The 21,664-nt window shown below is 38.3% G+C and overlaps 1 long non-coding RNA gene across 1 annotated transcript in view; it reads right to left on the bottom strand.

The window, feature by feature from the left end:
- Positions 1–5,657: 5,657 nt before the first annotated feature.
- The window catches only part of LOC137141333 (uncharacterized), a 63,919-nt gene continuing 47,912 nt past the window's right edge, over positions 5,658–21,664 (bottom strand). The window contains exon 3 of the long non-coding RNA XR_010916583.1: positions 5,658–5,764. This is a non-coding gene — a long non-coding RNA (uncharacterized lncRNA). The remainder of the gene's footprint in view (positions 5,765–21,664) is intronic.

Below are 21,664 nucleotides of genomic sequence, written 5' to 3'. Positions count from 1 at the left end.
TATTTCTTCAGTATTCACTATATTAAATGCAGGCATGGTGCATATAACAGAGTGAGTCCAGACAGGAAGTCTTCACCCACTTGCTCAGGTTAATGCACAATTTTCCACCAAGTTCTTGAAAGGCCAAAAATATAGTTATAGTTCTTTCCTTTGTTTCTTCCTCCATCATTCCCAGCCTGACAAATATGGATCAGTTTGTGCACTTGCAAGCACAAAAAAGGTGAAAGAAAAATGGAACTTTTGCAGTTTAGTGCACGTTGTCTACCATATAAAGACAACAAGGATACACCCCTGCCTTATTTTAAGTGCCCTTAGTTCTGTTATCACGCCAGTTTGACATACATGTAACTCAAATAATTTCAGTGGATTTACTCCTTATTTATGCTTGTGTAACCATCTACCAAATCTCATTTGTCTAGATTACTAGTTTTATGGTACAAGTCTGCCCTTGGATTTTCAAATATAACTCTTTTACTGCACTGGCAGCCATACGCTTGCAATCAACAGCTTAATTTGACTCCTGAGGTTTGGGACAAGAAGGCATTTGAAGTGGATACCACTGGCCACTGTACACACACATACACCCACCCACCCACACATTTTATTGGGTGAGAAACACCTGGAATATCCAACAGAATAGAGAAAGTAACTTTATATTGTTACCTGGTTTTTCCTTTTAGTGATTCTGCATATTTTAGCATAATTGTATTTAGAATTAGATGCCAGCAAAGATAACTGATAAAGATTCATAAGTATACTTAATCCTATTGTATATTAAATACTTTATTAAATTATGTATTTTCAGTTACACTCACATGAAGTGCAGCAAAGGCATATTGAACTGGTCTTATATAGCAATTAAAAGCCTTCTTCAAATGCTAATCATTTGTAATTAGCCTACTTCAGTTAGTTATGAAACTATAAATTGCCCTCGCCAGGAAAACAATACATGCATGTGCTGATTAAGAAGTAACAGTAATCATCAAATCGTGTAGCCCACAACTGACATGCAGCTACACTATTGCACAACTTTATTCTTTTAACTGTTTAATGAAGTGATTGAGAAGAACAAATTTCTGAAAACTTCTTGGAAGATGTATTGACAATGTGCATAGAGAAGGATTTACTGAGCCTTTATGAGTTCAAATATTCATACTCTAACAGGCTTCCCACCCTCCACACCCCTCCGACTCAGCAACATATCATGCAATTTGTGAAGCTTGAAAATTCTATTAGTAAAATGATATTATCCTCCTTTGTATCTTCTGGCAATCAAATTTAAATGAGTTTACAATATGTAATATAATCAGAGTGCAACACTCTTAAGGCTTTTTGTAGCTCTCTTTTAAAAGAGATGTCAAAGAACATTTGTATTTAAATTACTTCCAAAAAGCTTTAGATGTACATAAAAATCTCTGGTTGATATTGTACAACCTCAGTTGCTATTGAGCTCTGTACTATAGGACAATTTGTGAAAACATTGTTTCTTGGACTGAATTTTGACAGGAGACTTTTATAAACACCATCTCTACGATTCACCTTTTGTATAGTCCTGGATTTCTAGGAGCAGGTTTATTGGGAGAGTGGGCTGTCTGGAATGAAATGTCCTGGTGTTCAGTTCAAATTTATGTAGCTGTCCAAGGGCTAGTGTATCTCACAAACAAATATGAATCAACCATCTGAAGAGCAATGTTGCATGAGTGAAGGATATCAAACTGAGTAATTAATTCAGAAAGTCAGTTTCTATTTTTTATTGCTGTCCTAGATAATTCGATTACACAACAACATTTTTTTCCATTTATTTATTTATTTATTAAGTTTTGTTTGGAGGTTTTGTTTTTGTTTTGCATTAAAAATGCAAATATAGGGCAATATGCTCCCTTTTGTTCTTTAATGCAGAGTGCAGCAAGCACACACGCTCCATGTGATAATAAGCCTGGGTGTATGGAGCAGCCTGGTAATGCTGGTAAGCAATATGCTTCTCCCACCCAGAAACACCCCATGTGAAAAAATGAGCATTTGGTGGAATGAGGAAAATTCTTCAGAAGGTTCTTCAGCATGTCTGAGGAGGCAGTTGCTCTAGGTGGAGTGCTTCCTTACCAGAACAATGTAATAGAGCAGGTATAGGCTCCTTCACCCCCTCCCCTGCTCCAGTCCTTACCTAAGGCCTGATCCAAAATTGAAGTCAATAAGACCCATACATAATGTTCCTATAAGCTCTCCTGGGGGGAATCTCTGAGGAATCAGGTGACCACCCGGTCCAACAGGATCACCTCCACTCATGGAAGGAGACAGAGGCATTAGATGCATAGTTGCAAAGTAATATAAGATGTAATCTATTATTGTTATTGCACTATTATGAAGCAGTCAGACTGTCTTAATCATATATGATTCTTAAATCATTTGAAAATAACTAGACATCTACATTTAATTGTAATCATTTACTTCCATTGTAAACTTTTAGGGGCAAGGACTTTCCTTGCATTACATGTGTGTACAATGCCTAGCACAGTGGGAGCTTTGTTCTTGACTGGGACTGATAGGTGATATCATAAAAATTATAAATCATTTACTTTTTGGAAGTATCTAATCCTTACAAGGTAAACTGGTACCTTCTGCAGCTTTAATACTCTAAACAAATGGCAGTTACACATATACAGTGACTCATTTCTCTGCCAACAACTACATTAATAATATATCATATCATGATGAATTCATAGCAATTCTATAAACATTGTGTAAGATCTGAAGAACCGGAAGTATCCCACACAATATCAATGCAAGTGTCTCTGACTTCATACACTCACACTATCTTTCAGTTCTATTGACACTGTACTGACTCTGGGAGAATTGTTTGTCATATACAGTGATAATGAAAAAAAATATTTTTCAGTGGTGTTGACCAAGTTTAAACTGGTACTGTCCTATTAAAATATAAGTAAAAATATTATAATAGTGAAGCAGCATTTTTTATTATTATTTTTACATTCTTCCTTTTAAGAGTCCATTGAATCATCTTGATTCTAGTCAAGGCTTTTGACACAGTCTCACATGATATTCTCATGAGCAAACTGCGGAAATGTGGTCTAGACAAAATTACGATAAGATTGCACAAGCTGGTTGAAAAAGCATACTCAAAGAGCATTTATCAGTGGTTCACTGTAAAAGTGAACAAACATATCTAGTGTGGTATCTGACTGGAGTCTGTCCTGGGTCTAGTACTATTTGATATTTTCATTAATGAGTTGGGTAATGGCATGAAGAGCATAGTTATAAAATTTGCAGATGATTCCAAGCAGGAAGGGGTTGCAAGCGTTTGCAGTACAGAATTAGATATCAAAATGACCTTGACAAATAGGAGAACTGGTCTGAAATCAACAAAAGTACATTTAATAAAGAAAAGTGCATTAAGTACTACACTCAGGAAGGAAAAAAAATCAAATGCACAAATGCATATGGGAAATAACTGGCTAGGCAGCAGTACTGCCGAAAAGAACCTGGGGTGGGGGAGTAATAGTGGCTCATAAATTGAATATGAGCCAACTATATGATGCAGTTGTGAAAAAGCTAATATCACTCAGTAATAACATGTAAGGCATGGGAGATAATTGATCCATGTCTACTTGGCACTAGTGAGTCCTCAGCTGGAACACTATTTTCAGTTCTGGGTGCCACATTTTAGGAAATGTGTAGACAAATTGGAGAGTCCAGAGGAGAGCATAAATAACTATAAAAAGATTTAGAAACTTGAGCTATGAGGAAAGGTTAAGAAAACCGGTCATGTCTAGTCTTGAGGAAAGAAGACTGGAAGGGCAACTGATAACAGTCTTCAAATATGTTAAGGGCTGTCATAAAGAGGGCTTTGACCGGTTTCTCTCTAAGTCCAATGTAGGTAGGACAAGAAGTAATCAGCTTAATCTGCAACAAGAGAGGTTTAGGTTAGATATTAGGAAAAGCTTTCTAGCTATAGGGATAGTTAACTACAGGAATAGACTTCCAAGGGAGGTTATGGAGTCCCCGTCATTGGAACTTTTTAAGAATAGTTTAGAAAAATCACCTGTCCGGAATGGTCTAGGTATACTTGACTCTGCCTCATGTAGGGGGCTGGACTAGATGTTCTCTCAAGATCCCTTCTAGCCCTACTTTTCTATGATTCTATATCAGTGGAACATTGTATAATATAAAAAAGCTAAACAAACTCAAATGAAGGCAATTTTCATTTTAACTCACTTGTGCTCTGAGATTATAATACACAGCTTGCAAGATCACCTGCTATTAACAATACTTATTCATTAGATCATGTGTTAGGGACAGAGGGCTCGACCACAGTGGGTACTTTAGTGTCTAACTGCCACATTAGGTACCCAAGACTAACATATGGGTGCCACTGATATTCATAAAACCATCGCTCAACTGCCACCTAACACTGTATATTCACCTAAGATTGCACTGATGAACTCTCCAAGTGCCTGCCGATGGGCATGCACACTGCTAATTAAGTCCTCACACCACAAGCAGCTTGGTGCCTAAGCCCCAGCAACACCCACAAACAAGGCTCTCCTCCACTTACCTTCTTAGCAGGGAACAATCCAGTAGGCGTATTCTGAGCATGCCTAAGCCACAGAAAAAAAACCCAGAAAGTAGAAGGTACCTCAATTATATTCAATAACCAAATCACCACTCTGCCTTATTCAGAGCAAGAACTTGAGCTCAGGTCTCCCACTTACTAGATAGTATCCTGATCATTGGGCTATAAAGTTGCATGCTCGTGCTCGCTCATGATCTTTCTCATCCACTATTTATGTATTTCATACAAAGTGGAACAGCTTCAACAGGAGAGACTGAGAAAGAACCGTTTTTAGAATGCCCTCCCATACCCAGTGGTTCGGGCACTCACTAGGGAGGTGGGAGTTCTAAGTTCAAGTCCAACATCCTGGGGGAATGCATTAAACATTGGGCAACTGGGTATAAGGGCATCATTACCTCTGTTTTTCCTGAGAAAAGGCATGTTGGGTCTAGGCACTCAACTCCCTTTGAAATGCTGGGCCTAACCTACTCTTCCCTCCTTGCCATTTCCTACTGCTAATCTAGGCAATTCCCTGCTCAGCCTGCTGGTTTTTGTGAATCCTCTTTTTAGGTGCCTAACTCTCCCCAGGCATCATATAGAGAACCTGGGCACCTAACTTAGGGTTGTCAATTCCATGAGGTGGAATTTCTTGCTTTTCTTGGTTTAAATTAATATTAACTATATTTTGGACTCAGCTGCTTTTGCATTTATTTATTTAAATTGAATCAAGAAGGCTATTTAAGAAGACAGGCTATGATGAAAACAAGGAGTGTGCTTAATGGCAAAAATGTGGAACTTATAACCCTACTTCTCAAAAAACTGAAACTTATCTATACTGTCCTGCCAGTGACCTAGTTTCTGGCCTATCGGATCTGGATCATTGTTAGGTATGATGGATAATTTAGCACTAATGCCAGTTTGTTACTATGCTTTCTTTAAAGCAGATTACAAATTGTACAATAATTATACACAAATGAAAAAGAAAATCTCTTCCCAAGAGTAGTTCCATTCACCATCCATAATTCCATAATGCATTGGGCATTTTGTCTTTAGACAGTCACAGAAAAAGGTATTTTGTAAAACAGTAGGCTTTTATTTCTCATGACAATTACAGCATCCTCACTGATGAAAGGGATCATCATATAATTCAAGCTCTGCCAATGCCAGTTCCAGAATCCACATGTCATTTTCAGGAAACTGTGGAGAAAGAATAAATGGTGCATTAATGAAATGCATAGACTACACTCAACTGGGAGGACTGCAAGCACCAGTCAGGTCAGAGACATCATACAAAGGGACCACAGGTTAATACATCTTGGAAAAACAATAATATTGGAATTGGATAAGGACTGGGCCTGTCCCAGGCATAACTCAAAGCAGCCTCAGGGCTGATCTAAATTATACCCAGCTGCTGCTGTCCAGAAGAGGATGCAGTAGCAACCAGAGTTTAAGGGAATACAAGAACACTCTGTCCATATCTCTTTTAACCCCATCGCAGACACCTAAGAACTACCTTTGTGCCCAAGGAATCCTCACAAAGCAGGTTAGATCTGTTTTGTGCCATCTGGTAATGCAAAGAGTCCATAAAGAGGTCATAGTGGGGCTGACAATTTGACCCAGTCTCTTTAACATCTTTTCACGTAGAAGTAGATATTAAAGGAGTTCAGAAAATAGCAACACAAATCAGTAGCTAGAAGGTTTTGTTTATGATGACGAGAGATTTAAGGAGCTAACTATATATAGCATGGCTAAAAAATGAATAAAGGAGAAGCATGGTAATAGTTTACAAATGTCAATGGATTTTCCCTTTTACTTTCATGATTCTATTAACTGACCATTGACAACATTAAACAAAATATTCAATATTTAAATATCAAAAAACATTTCCCCCCAAAATATTTAAGGTTAATATATAAGAATAAATTGGGATGGGATGGGAGTTATTTTGATTCCTACACATCCTAGGAAAATCTGTAAAAAGGGACACCACATGAAAGCTGTGAACATTTTGAGGGGAACTGTCTTCAATTATGTGAATTGTCAGTGAACAGAAGTGAAGCATTATCAGAAACCTGGGTGCTGCTATTTCAGTAGTGTTGTCATATGGTGTAAACAGCACAGGCAAAATCCTGATCCCACTGAAGTGAATGATAAAGTTCCCATTGACTTCAATGGGACCAAGATTTAGTCCTAAGTGCATTACCAAATTAAAAGCACCACATCTATGTCATCTATTTAGAATTTATTTATACCTGGGTGGCTGAGACTTCCCGAAAACTACTTAATTCCATAAGTCTAGTTTGAACAACTTTTACATTGATGAGCCTTTACTTACAAGTTAGTCTGATTGAAGTCAATTTATGTGAATAGATGGTCTTCAACATGAGCAAGGGTTTCACAGTTTTGTGTCTAATGTTTTAGGGTGATGGATGTAATGGAGTTGGATAAGAATGGTTGTATTTTTTGCTAGCTCTTTGGAGTTTTTTCAGCGAGGTAGATTGGCTGCAGCAGGTCACAGATAATATACTAAGTTCCCTGCTGAAGAGAGGACCTGGGAGGATTCTTTTGCTTTTGGAGATATGAAACCTTACTATTAAGGATAACAGATCTTTGGAGAAGTTCAGAGACTAGGAAGTTACCATCAAGAGACACCGTAGCTGTCTTCAGAAACTGTTTCTCAGATGAATTTACTTTGTACCTCCTATTCTCTTGTTAACAGTTTGCGATTTGGAGCATATTTCTGCTTGGATATTTCTAGTTACTTCCAGAAATCAAACTTCCTAATATGTCTCCTACTTGTTCATCAGCTATACCCAGCTGTGCAACAGACTAGCAAACAGAATCAACCATAAAAGCACTGTCTATTCTTTGCAGAAACTGAGATTGATGGTGCCTAATAAACATGAATTTCGAACTGCACACATTCAGATTAAAATAAATAAATAAGTGTAGCTAAAACTGCTGAATTTGAACCAGAATACAATAAGATAATGCTATGGTGCCATTAAAACACATCTTTCATTTTGTCTTCTTTTATTGTGTCAGGCTAATCTGAAAATGTCCTTTAAATGAGTAACCAAACAAATAAGCAGATGTAGATATTCAGATTTCAGTATTTTTTTTGATATAACTCAAGATGCTTGGGGAGCAGATTGGAAATATAAACACTGAGTGAGATTCTTTGGATGTTGCCAAGCTGTGCTCATTGCAGGACACAAAGTGGGCAAACATGGCTTCAAGCCAGTCAGATGGCATAGAATTAGCTTTACAACATGGGGATTCCCTGGCTTGTTATATTGCTCCTGCCTGAGAATTGACTAACAAGTACTGGCAGAGCATGAGCCATTGTAAATGAAGGTAGATGCACTTAGAGGAGGTATCCAATAAGGTAACCCCTGAGTCTTGGTTCTGGGAGTGATCTTAATATAAGTATATATATAGCTGTATTTATCTCTTTCTATAGATACGTGTACTTTCAAAATTGGGAATGCATAATTTTAATGTTTATGGACAAAAAGAGCTCTCTTCTCCTAGCAGCTTTGCTGAATCAGTATCATTAAAGTGACAGAACAGTGATCCGATGAACACCACAAAGTTAAATTTACTGTTGTGATCTGGCTATTTTGCACCACTCTGGCAGCATGAAGCAGCTATCATCAACTTAATTGCACCCGGATGGCAGAGGGATGACATAGTGATCCCTACATCACACCCCATCTTAGCCACTGGTGTAGGGGGTCAGGCCAGGCAAAGGAGATGTGCGTGTCAATATGCCAGGTTGATCCATGGCTAACAGAAGGGTCCTTTGGGGTTATGAGCAGCTGGACATAAGTTACAGCAGACTTCACACTGCTCTAATTTACATTAAAAACCTATCTACCCCTGCATTTGGACAATGAAAAGTGTCTCAAAGCAATCTTTGCCCACAACCCCTTCTTGCAGTTTGGCCAGACTATCAGATTTAGTCCCTTATTCTTTAGACGCATATCTTCAGATTTTGCAGATACAATGGACAGTGCACACGTTATAGGATGCACATTGTGTTTGTGCTTTATAAAGTGCATCTGGTGCTAATGCATACTTTATGAACCACACATGGACTGTGCTACTATTGGTCCACTGCTACAAAGCACTGAAATGCTTTAGCTTCACAAGGTGAGATGGGATAAGGTAACAGGAGACCTAACAGAAGGAGCAGATCTCATCCTTCTACCATGGATGATTTTTTTAAAGAAGTAGAAGGATCTTTTATAACTTACTGTATCTGCAACATTTAATGAGGATAACGTTAAGCGGTAAAATATCGCCCCTGACTTTCCAGCTCAGTCTTTTGCTTGTTCAGTTAAATGAACCATATTTTCATTTTAAGGGAATATATATCTGTTTTATTATGCTGCTCAGAATGAAAAGTTTGGTTTAGGAGAATAGTCAACAGTTTGGCATGTCACTAATAAAGTAGATCTCTTAGGGACTCGAAGTGTGTCTTGCCTGGACAGTGCTAACTATATCTGCACTCCGGAACTCTTGCAGTGGAGGAGAATAGCTCCTTCCATTTAAAAGATGGACAGATGGTACTTAAGCAACAGCCAGCAATTGACGCTCACAAAATATAGCACTTTAGCCTTGCAGTCTTCCCTGGTTAATCCTGTTTCTCTGCACTGTTTGTGTACTAATCCTGTATTATATAGCAGAAACTCACTCAACTGTTTAATATAATCTGGGGGCGTTAGAATTACCTGTGGAAGCACAATACTCATCATATATTTCCCAAATGCTTTACTTTGTAAAGCCCTGATCAAATCTGGACTATATTTCTAGCATTAGAAGGTAACAAGTAACTCCACCTCACTCTGTCCAAATAATCAGCTACAAGAACGGGTGACTTGATACTCACTTTTCTCGTCTAGCTGTCTTTAAGGTATTGTTTCATGGACTTTTTGTATCGGGGATTGATTCATCTAACTGAGGGATTGTATGTGGTGGTTTTTTAATCTCACTTATTTATTTTAGGAATAATTGCCATGTCTGTAATTATTTCAAAGGAATAATACAAATAATGTTTTAAAATAATGCTACACTAAACAATAATAATAAAGAGTGACTAAGGCTCTTACAGCCAAAACGTTTTTAGCTTGTAAAAGAATACGCTGATTAGCCACACTGAAATATTTACTCAGGTATCATTTAAGCCTCATTTTTTACCAGAGCCAAAGTCCACTGAGGTCAGTGTAAAGCTTCCCAATCCAGTGAGTGCGCAATGCTTCCTCTTCCTCACCATGCTGAGTGGGCACCATCCACACACAGAATTACCTTCCGCCTTGGTGCTGCAACCCTAGTCCTGGATTGTGGTGGAGAGATCAGGGCAGCTGGAGAATAAGCTCACCTCTCACTCATCCCACAGGTGCAGCTCCTGTACCACGGGGCAAGACCACTCTAGAGTCACAACTTGGCACTTGAGATTGTAGCGCCACTCACTCAAATTTTGCCTGGCTGTCCCACCATCATGATGGAGATGCTGCAAGGCCAAACTTGAGATGGAGGAGCTGTGCAAGTGCACCCAATGCACATTGATTAATCTAGGCCTGATTTCTGTGGGTGCAGTTTTACCCACGAACACCCACTCTTATGAAATTCAGGCCACTTATTTATATACCTACTAAGGATTTAAGAGTCTAACTTTTGGTGCCTTTTTGGGAGGAGAATATTTCATCACTTATTATGAAATTTAGGATGGTAGAGTAGGATTTGTGTTAACTGTCTCTTTTAGCTAAAACATGATCCAAAATGAGCAAATTGTTTCAAGGAAGAATATAAAGGTACAGCTTTCTGAGAGTGTATAAGCAGATAATAGTTATAGTAATTATTTTTTAGCTTGGAAACTTCTCAGAAAATACCAAGATGAGAGTGAACACAACATAGTGCTTAAAGTTTTTAACAGGTTCAACATTCTCTTTAAGCATTTCAAGAAGCAACTTTTTTATATTTTCATCCTCATAAACTGTTTGGACATCATTAATGAAATCATTACCTTTGAAAGTTGACAGCTCTTTGGCCTTTTCTTTATTGCTGGCTTGTCTGGATCCAGCTGAACACTTTTAATCATATTTCTTATAACAAAATAAACGAGGGCCAAACACCTATTACAACAATTCTATCAATGGTTCATGCCAAAAATGAGGATGAACTATAATTCTAGTACACTCCAGTGTATACTGAAAATCCTGATGAAGCAATTCTAGACCTTTTTCAGACTCAAGAAAATATTCTTTAAATTTGCAAAGATGTGGCATGCTTTTGTTGTTGTTTGTTAAAAAGGTAACTGTCCATATTTTGCTTTGAATTGAATGGAGACTATAGATTGATTGACAAGATAAGTACTATTGGGTTACAAAGTTTCATGACATTTATTTTTATGAGTGCTATACTTTGTATTTGTAGTTGAATGTTTTTGAACAGGGAGGGAAATTCAGAAGCAAATATTTTTTAAAAAATAAGGAAATTTCTTGGCAGAATAATTTAAGATGGGGTTAAGTTTGTAAGTAGCTATAAACCATTTAAGGATGACATTCACCTAAGTACACGTAACCAGCTTAAGTCCTATGTGCCACTCAAGTCCCACATAAGCCCTATTTAGAAAACTTAAGAAGTGCTACACAAGGAGTGAATTCCACCCTAATAAAGAAAGTTCTAGTTTTACAAAATATACATATGTGTAAAAGGCTGAAATTGAAAATTAAGGACTATATTTAAAAAAAAATAATATTAGGAAATATGAAACTACAGAGGTGGAGAAACCTAAAGAAAACTTTAACTTTGAATTTCCTGCATAATATTTGTGTTTCTTGCAAAAGCTATAATGTCCCCTTAAGTGTTTTATCTCTTAAGTAATTACTAGATATTTACAACCTTAGCATGAGCTTAATGATATTTTTTAAACTGAGAATTTAAATAAAACATTTTCCACAAGCTGTGGAAAAATAATTAAAAGATAAATTTCATTTACAGACTCTAAGTCTAGTAGTGAGTTAAATACAAATGTACAAAATTAGAAAAGGAAAACTGAGCCAGAGTTAGGGAAACAAAACAGTAAAAGAATCTACTATGAGAAGAAACGCAAGTAGATTAGAAGTAAACAAAACATTAGAACAGATTAAAAAACAATATAAATCCATTTATTCCTATGGAGTTATGTCAATTTAAACCACTTGATATTCTGGTGCATAATCTCTATGTGCTCCTGAGTAAAATTATCAACTAGGATTTTCTTATTCTCAGCCTTTGTATCTAACTGTTCATTCATACACCCAATCTAACCTTCTGTGGAGAAATAGAAATGCTATGCCTTTCCAGACTCAACTGTTAACCTCCCAACATGATCAACTACTCATACAAGGTGAAGTCCATTCCACCTCTTAAAGTCAGCAAAATGAGACTCTCTGCAGAGGGGAGGGGTTGGATGCATCTTACCCTCCAACCTAGGAGCGAACAGGGCTGCTGTCCAGCTTGTGGAGGCTGCAGAACGCTGATATGTTCAGAGCTCAATATAAAGTCATGGGGAGGCGTAAAGCAACATAGTTCCATCAATGCCAATATACCAATTTACACTAATTGAGGATCTAGCCCATGGAATCCACTTGTGATTTTCCCTGAAAATAGAATTTATTTCTAAAATAAATATTACTAATAAGGAGAACATTAGTAATCTACAGGAAAATCTAAACAGATTGGGCAAGAAGTACAAAACTGGAGTCTGAATTTCTATGTCTGTAAATCATAGAATCATGGTCAAAAATAACAATAACATTATTTATATATGGTATATTCAATGATTGGCAGAGGGACAAATAATATCCTATAATCTATAATTACTAATGAAATATGATAACGGCTCCTTTTCATACATACTTCAGGTACTACTCACTGTTTCAGCTGTAAGGTAAAAGTACAAAAAGTATAGTTTTATGTCTCAATATTAAACCTCTAAAATTATCTTTAAATTGTCAGAGGAACTGCATAGAGTTAATAGAAAAATCACTCAAAATGCACTCAAAGCATTAAATGTTAAGTGTGTTTTAGAGTAGCATGGCCTCATGTAGATATTTCTGAAGAGATTTCTTAATAGACACCACAGTGGTTGCCAGTAAATTAGCAAGTGCATTCACATGCCAGAGGTGCATGGCAAGATACAAACACTGTCAACTAATCTGGCTGCTATCTACCATTGCATCCTGTTAATGAGAGATGATCACAGTGTACCTCTTCCATTCAGTTTGTGAGTTAGTCATGCTTAGAGCTACATGAAATTTTTTCCAAAGGAAACTTTGTACACGAAAAGTGCAGATTTGAGTCAACTGAAACACTGAACAACTGAATTTGTTCTGAAATCTGAAGGAATCAAGTATTCTGACATTTTAAAAATGAAATGTTTCTATTTTTCATTTTGAAACGACTTTTTCTTTCAAATTTTACTTCAATTGAATCTTTTTTAAAAAAAGATAAAAACCTCAAATGAAAGAAAATGTTTCATTTGACCTGAAACAAAATATTTTCAGCTTTTTGGTTTGCTGAAAATTTTGAAAGCTTTTCGTTTTGAGTCAACTTGAAACCATTCCCTCCCCTGCACAGTCTTTTGATTTGGCCAGTAAAGAGAAAAATCCATTATTCAACCATCTCTAGTTGTGGTACTTTCTCTTAGCACTAACCTAGACATAAGTTTGGAATGAGACAGGGATGCAAAAAAAAAAAAAAAAAAAAAAAAAAAAAAAGGGGGGGAGGAACCAATGCGCTGCATATGGAAAGGCATCACATCACAGGGGAAGGGAGGAGGGATACAGTCCTGGGTCCTTTAAGTTCTAGCTATCCTGCAGAGTAAATTTCATTAAATAACATTGAGTTGCCATAAAGACAACACACCCTTTCTGCAAAAGAAGTGGAATTTTAAATTTCCAGGATTGTAGTATAGTCCCTCTTATTTATGACGTACTAGAGTGGGAATTCTAGTGTTACTAGACCTATAATATTACATTAAACTCTGGGCAACTCAGAGAAAATGCAGTGAGTTCAGAGACAAACCAGTGTCCCTCTCCTTCTTGCCAAGGGGTTTAAGCTTGTAGCCTTCTTGCACTTCACTGTGTTTATCCTAGCAGGTCTGACAGCCCCTGTGCTTTGCTTTCTCTCTAAGGCCTATGAGCAATGGATGCCAGCAGTTACCAGGAAACAAACAGCTCTTCCAAAGAAGAGTACATTTATTTAAGGAGAAAACATAAAACAATAAAAGAATATAAATGCACATTTAAGCTTAACAAAGGCCTGCCCAGTCCTCACCCCTAGTCCTCATGAGATTCCCTGATAGGCTCCCAAGTCTTTCAAACCCTTCTCTAAGGGTTTGCCTCTCTTGGTTATCAGGTCATGTCTCATAGAAACATAGACTTTAAGGTCAGAAGGGATCATCGTGATCATCTAGTCTGACCTCTTGCACATTGCAGGCCACAGAACCTCACCCACCCACTCCTGTAATGTCAGTTTGTAGGCACCCAAAAATCATTCTGTCAGTTCAAGTTCATCCTTTATATCCCAAAAACCTTTGTTCTCAGGCCTCCTGAAACAGGCAAAAACAGTTTCTGCCCCTTTCCCCAGGCACTAAGGTTTCAAAGGTTGGGCATCTGCATAACCTGCCTTGGGAATTTGCATTAGTCATCCACTAATAATTCCACATTCCACAGAGAACCCACTCTGTGAGCCAGAGACACACAAATACATATAACACTTATTGATACAAAGGTCTATGAATATTCTGTGGTTCCATATTGTTTTGCTCATCTCAATACAATGTTTTTTGAAGTTTTTCATGCTTTCAAGGTCTGGCTTAAATATACAGATAACCTTAAATACAGTCACCTCAAGGTATGTCAGTGTTCATAATAACTGGCACACTAGATTTGATTGGCCATTCCAAATTTTGGGTGAATCTCCATACTGCCTTTTCTGTTGCACTGCCACGATAGGCAATGTTCCATATTCTATAGCCATAAGACAGCCTCATATCTAAAGATCCTTTAGCTTAAGGAAAGTTGAGAGTCAGGTTACCAAGAGTTCCAGTCTAACCTATGTTGAGTACTGTTTATATTCCTGTACAATTCAATGCTATTATTAGTAAGAAAGCCTTCCTACCCCACTTTAGAATGGAGTCAAGTATCACACTCCCCATTTTATAAGTAAGTTAACTGCTACATTGTTCCAGTCATTTAAAGCAGATACAGGAATAGAGCTCAGGTCTTTAACATGACAGTCTTATTCACTAAGTCACATCGCACAACATAACATAAAAATCTTTGCAATGAGATTTACTGGGTAGTGGAATAATCCAAAACAAGAACAACAAAGTGTTGAAAGCCCAGTTGCCTGGGATTTTCAAAGCTTGGTTACCAAACACAATGCGGTGAACAGTCTTTCATTAGCAGACAAATAGACTGGATGATCTAATAGGTCTTTCTGATTCCCACTGTCTATAATTATATGATTTAATGAATGAGGAAAAGAAACAAGATAAATGTATGTTAACAATGCTATGTATGGCAGAGAGAATGGTTATTTAGAGGGAATTTTTACCTGGGGAAAAAAAACAAACACCATGCTGAACAGGGTTGAATTTTTATACTGAATGATTTAAAAAAAAAAAAAAAAACACTATGGAAACAGGTTGTTGATATGAATGCCCTATAATTGGTACCTCTGGTGGTTTGCTGTGATTAACTGCAACAACACCAAAGCATATTGTTTTTCTCCCTTTAAAGGATATCATTTGGAGAAGATCACCAGCTCCCAATAGAAGAGAACCTGGGATAGAGGCAATGAGGTCAGGCTCCCTCACAGTTTCCCATGATTATTCTGTTGTGGTGGGGTTTGCTCCTCTGTGGAAAGTACAGGGTGTTTCACTCTTAAAACCTGTGCCTCCTTTGAGATCTTCACAGATCTAAAGATAGCTGCTGGAAACCTGGTGTCATTAGTGTGAAGGCCATGAATGAGAGTCACACCCCGGCTCTGGTAAAGGGACTCAAAGTCCTCGAATCCAGCTACAGAAGAATTCCATCAACACAGAAATGGAGGAAGATGATTGCAGACTGTTTTCTGAGGACCTCTCCTCACTAGCTGTAACACGGGGTGCACTGGGATTGTGGCTGGGTGAAGGGATATGTCAGGGTTGGGACCACAGTACATGGGCAGCAGTGAGGCTCACAGGTAGCCAGTGACAAGCTACCATAATTTAGAGAGCCTGTAAGGACTCTGAGAGAACTTGTCCACACAGACATTTAGTTTTTGGCAAGCTGGGGTGTGAATCTACTCCACACTAGCCTGCCACGCCCTAACTGGCATGTGGAGCCTGCTGCTGTACACTAACTGTTTGTTAATGCACTTTTATCTACTCCTGTTTCAAAGCAAGATAGATCAAAGTGCACTAACACACAGTCAGTACATGTCAGCAGGGACCAGTGTGAGGTATATTCACACATCCCATCTTCCTGTGCACTAAATGCTCATGTAGACAAGTTCTAAGTTACATTGTGGTCTGCTCTGGTGCTGGAACAGCCCAGGATCAGGTGAGCACAAAGAGAACATAAGGCCACTTTAACCCCACTACCACTATACTATTACTGCCAGGCTTCAAATTCTATGCTGAGCCTCTTAAGAACAGCACAGACTCACACCCTGTATGCCTCTGTACCTGTTCTGGGGCCTCTGTTGTCCTCTCTCACTCTTTAGTAGTTTCCAAGTTTCATTGGTTTCCCCTGACTGCAGTTGCGCTTGGAATCCCCATTTCAGGGAGCCTCCTACTGCATTAACTTGTAGTTGAATCCCTGTGGCCACACACTAGCAGCCTTCCCATGGGCCCCACATGGCTCTCACTTCTCTGTGTAAGGAAATGGGAGAGGAGGTTTTCAGCCATAGTCTTAGAGCCATACCCCTGTTCCGAGGAACCAGGAGGGGGAGGCTGTCCATGGGATTAACATCTACATGGAGGAGAGAGAGGCTGGGTAATAAGTAGTCCCTTCATTAGGTGTAGAAGGGGATCAGGGAACACAAATTTTCTTTCTGGGAGTCCCAGTGATATTCTCCAAGAAAGGTAAATATATCCTAGACCTGTATTGCCCTTCCCACAGAGCCCTAGCTGTGGTGGGAATTATTCAAGAAGAGGGGTTCCCAGGAACAGCTATGGCCTGTGAGAATCCCTGGAAGTGCATTGCAATAGAGCAGAGTACTGGGAAACTTCCAGGGACTTGAAGCTATGGGACTTCTGTATATTTTCCCCGACCTGCTGATCTTTTTGGATCTCAGGGATATGCAGAGACCAGAGGCCGCTTCCTGGGCTTCTAGTCTCATGGCTTCTTCCACAAGGAGAGGAAACAAACCTTTTCCCACACAAAATTCACCCTCCCAACAGAACATGAAAGAAAATTTTACTCTAGAAGGGGCAACCCTGGACTCATGGGTATATATAAAGTAGAATCTTGTGTTTCTTGAAATATATATATCAAGAGACAGGAGATCCTACTTTGATCCTGAGGGAACAATTCCTTGGCTCTGGATCCTGTTTTTGTTGAAGCCAATGGGAATGCTGCCATTTACTTCAAAAGAAGCAGGATTGGGCTGTTGATTATCAGCTACCAAAACATTCTACATTCAGATCAGCTGGATGGGGCATCTCAATTCTAGTCCTCTTATCTCTTCCCACTTCAGAAGCTTAAACAACCATTTGAATAAGCCAGAATGGATTTTTCTTAATATGTCTCTGTCAAATGATGGGCTGTATCAAGACAAACTGAAACAAATCTATCCATTTTAACCTTGTATTTTTCCATCTCAAAATCCAAATGAATATAATTTTCTATTACACAGAAAAAATAACAAAACAGAAAAACTGCAGATGAGTCTCTATAAGACCAGGCCCATTTTCCAAGTGCATGCTGTAAGTTTACTCAGTGCTTACTGTTTTCTTTGTTTCCCCAAGCACTTCCTGCTATTCTTATGTCAGAGCATAAGAAAAAAGAGCCTTAACCTCTGGTGGAAATTACTGTTACCCTGAGTTACATACCAGTCATATACCTGCTGTGAAAGATGAGAATGATTGCACTGTCTCTTAAACAGGTAGGCTTCATCTCAATTTAGATTATAAATCTGCAAAATTTTCATGAAAAAAATACTTTTTGGGCCCTTTTTGGTGTCTGCCAAATCTCAAAAGAACGTAAAAGTAAATAATTCTAAAAGAGAGAATGGAAGATGAGAAACTCTAGTTAGTTCATAAATAGCCTGTTTTCTCCTTCTATTCTCAGAATAGCAAATTGACCCTTGCATATCTTGTTCGAGGTGTTTAGCATTCTGTTCTGCATGAATTGGGAATTTACCTGTTTTGGTTTAGATTTAAGTTTTCAAGAAAAAAAAAAGGAGCATGACTAGGAGAAGGATTCATGTTTTAAATAGCCAGTTTTGTTCATCATGTGACTTATTTCAGGTCATTCAGTTATAAATTCTTCACTAGTCAAAATGTCTCAGCACCCAGCTGCAGAGATTGCTACTTTGCTTTTAAGGAGTGCACCAGGCTCCCCTCTCTGGACAGCTCCACTGGTTGGGCTGCAAGAGAGAGAGAACAATAGCTCCTCCTATTCTTTCCATTCTCCCCATCCTTTTTAGGGCACTGTACATCCCAGGAGAGTGGCTATGGTGCTGCACATTGCACTACTGCAAACAGGGATTGTGCAGGTAGAGGATGCTTCATATTTCCTCCTCAACTACTGCACAACATAAGTTACCAAACAGTGAGAACTTTCAGTATCCTAGAATCCTGTCCTGGATTTGAACAGACAAGCTAGAAGTGAAATAATCCCATTGCATCTCTCTAGATTCCTCAGTCACTCTATGGCTATATTATTATGTTCTGATTGGAATGTCACTCCATACAAGGTAACCCTAGTAATACTCACTTAATACTTCGTATAACCATTGCTATCCATCTTCACTTAGTAAGGTTGCACTCAGAGTAAGAGTGGCAGAGTTGGGACTACCTGTACAATTAGGTACTACTCATCATGAGTAAAGGTGGCCATATTCATCCCACTGAAATTAGAGAGGCAGATTAGTGTTCCCCTTTACAGTAAAGCATAGTTGTAAGCACACACACGCACATTTACACACCTACCTGGAAGAGCTGCCCAAGAAACGAGCTAATGCTGTTACCAACGTGCTCTCTCGGGAGCAATTTGCTTAAAAGGAAAGAGGGAGAACAGGGATTAGGCAAAACCATGGCTCTTCTGCTACATGTGCCTACTAGCTGGGAGTATGCTGCACACTTTAAAGGAAGACCTACTTCTGCCATGCAACTGGGGAGCCTGAGGAGCCCCGCCCCCGCATGTGACACTTAAAATGGATTGTGTTTGAAGGGGACTACTTGTAGAGCAAGGTATTAAGCAGCAGGAATGAGGATGGCAGAATCTTTGTCCTTTATTTAAGACTTTTAAGAGTAGATAAAAAGAGCTTTCCCACCCCACTGTATCCATTCTTCCACACAGATTTTGGGTATGTAAAAACTGACAGCGACAAATTCCCCACTGTCAAATCGATCTATCCGGATTGATTGGGCAGAAGTGAAGACCCACTCAATCGATCCAGAAGTCGATTCTATTAAACCACCTCCTCAAAGGGTATGTACACACTGACAGCGGGAAATTCGCCACCGTTAGATCGATCTATCCGGATCGAGTGAGCGGAAATTAATTCAATTAAACCACCTCCTCAAAAGGTATAGTGCTGCATCGACGGGAACACATTTCCTGTCGGCGCAGCGCAGAGGAGATTTCGCACTAAAGGGAAGTTACGAAATTGACAGGAGTTACACAAGCTACTCTGTAACCCCCGTTGACTGCCACCGAATTTCCAGGTAAGTGTAGACTAGGCCTATTAGTTACATTCTTCCACTGTTTTAGAGGCAAAAGATATATCTTGAATAAAATGTATGCACTAACATTTTCTAAAACCATTGCTGACTACATTGTAGACTTCTCTTATGCAGCTATGCTAGAGATTAAAGGAGGGTAACATCTCCCTCCCTCCTAGTCCTCACTTCCTTTAATGGCCAAGTAAGACCTAACTGTATCCTAGGACTGAGTCTAATGTGGAGCTCAGCTCCTGCACTGTGGCTATTTCCCTTCATCAGTGTTTAATTTGTAATGAAATTGATACTGGGGCTCAAGCAATTAGGCGCTGGGGCTCAAGCAATTTTTTTACTTTCATAAAAGATGTGGAAAGCCCAGAGGTGCCAGGGCTATGAACTGCCAAGCCTAGAGGTGCCAGGGCTCTTCCCCGTCACAAATTAAGCACTGCTCTGCATAGAACAAGAAGATAGGTAGTGAGGATAGAGTGAGTGGAGACTTGGCTATGGACTGCCCCATTGTATCAAATAGCAGAACTGAACAATCATGAATGGGGAAGCAAACTAAATCTTTTAAAAATCTTCCATAACTTACTGCCTCCTCTCTATATTCCTGAGCAAAAGCAAGCAGGGAAGGAATCACAGTTCCTCTCCAGTGCTGCTCCTGGAGTTACACACCACCCCTTACACAGGCATGAACCTTAATGCTCAGTTTATCCTTTTCTGTATAACTGTTTTAAACATTATTATTATAATTATGATTATTTATATTGTGGTAGCTACCTAGAGGCCTACACAAAGTTAACACCCAATTGTGCTAGGCACTGTACAAACATATAGTAAATGGCAGTCCCTGCTCCAAAGTACTTACAATGTCAGGGAAATAGCTAAACACTTCAATATATATTTCTACAATTTTGGTAAATATACTCTTTTTAGCATTCTAGAGCCTTTTAGTTTACAGACAGTATAGAATGAACTGAATTTTTTAAATGTCACCAGCATATTTTAAGGCATATATGATTCATTTTAAAATAGAAAGTACAATTTATCCTACTGTATTATTTCATGAAAAGTGATTAAACAGAGTCTGACGAGATGTTAGACACAAATTTATGACATTTGGGGGGACAAGCTTGGAATATTAATGAACTGCTTCCAACCCATGTATTTAAACAGCTTGTAAAACTGAAAATATGTTCCTATAATTATAGTATTAACAAAATGTATTTGAGTTCTCACTCATGATAAGAAAGTAATAGTACAGTCAAATAATTTAGCCTACTTCTAAAAGAGAAGAAACAGAAACACTGTTTTTTTACCCCGATGATTTAAACTAGTTTGACGCCACTCAGGATCAACATATTATTAGATAAAGTACAAACCAAGCATGAGATTTTCATCTCCACTTCAGATTTCTCACATTTGGACTTCTTTCTGCCTTATCAATACAGCTACCAAAAGCTTAGCAAATGCAGCTAGAGTGGAATCTTTCACTGCAGTTCTGACTGAAAACTTAATTGTTCATGTCCACTTCTAGCAGCAAGCTATGTCTGCAGACTTGTGATAAATCCATCTGCAAAATAGGACAAATTCGGGGATATATGCATATAAAATATTAACCTACTTCTGTAAGAGTTAATGTGCCCAATTATATTATACATATTACACACATAACAATTTCATTTTTGCTTTAAATTGAATGGCCTCATCAAAATGAGAAACACAGTACCTGTATTTAAAGCAATATGGGTCAGTTTAAACATGCTTAATATTACCGTGTCCTTAGCAAATTTTTTCTGTCATTTAGATCAAAGGCATATATTTGCAGCATTTTCTATGCCTGTTCTACAGATACAATACCATTGCTTTCAGATGAACCTGGTGCTAATGCTATTGTAATTGTTCAGAAATTTCTAAAAATCACAGAATTCTATTCTGTGGAAGGTTCTCTTTAATAAAATATCTCTTTGCTTTTTCTTATGACTGTGCCATTATTTATTCTATTCATGCAGTACTTTTCACAAGTTTCAAAGTGCTTGACAACAACAACAAAAATCAATTAAAAGCCCAAAGACAACACTACACATGAAAGACAAATAATATAAATTAAATTCATAGTTCTGAATTATTCAAATTAAAAGTTATTATAGGTATCCATAATAATAAAAAACAAT

The sequence above is a fragment of the Emydura macquarii genome, unplaced genomic scaffold (assembly GCF_026122565.2).
Source record: "Emydura macquarii macquarii isolate MOO-44397 ecotype Brisbane River unplaced genomic scaffold, CSIRO-AGI_Emac_v2 contig_3044, whole genome shotgun sequence".
Lineage (NCBI taxonomy): Eukaryota > Metazoa > Chordata > Testudines > Chelidae > Emydura > Emydura macquarii.
Note: the sequence above shows the minus strand (reverse complement) of the source record. Positions and strands in the feature narration are given on the sequence as shown.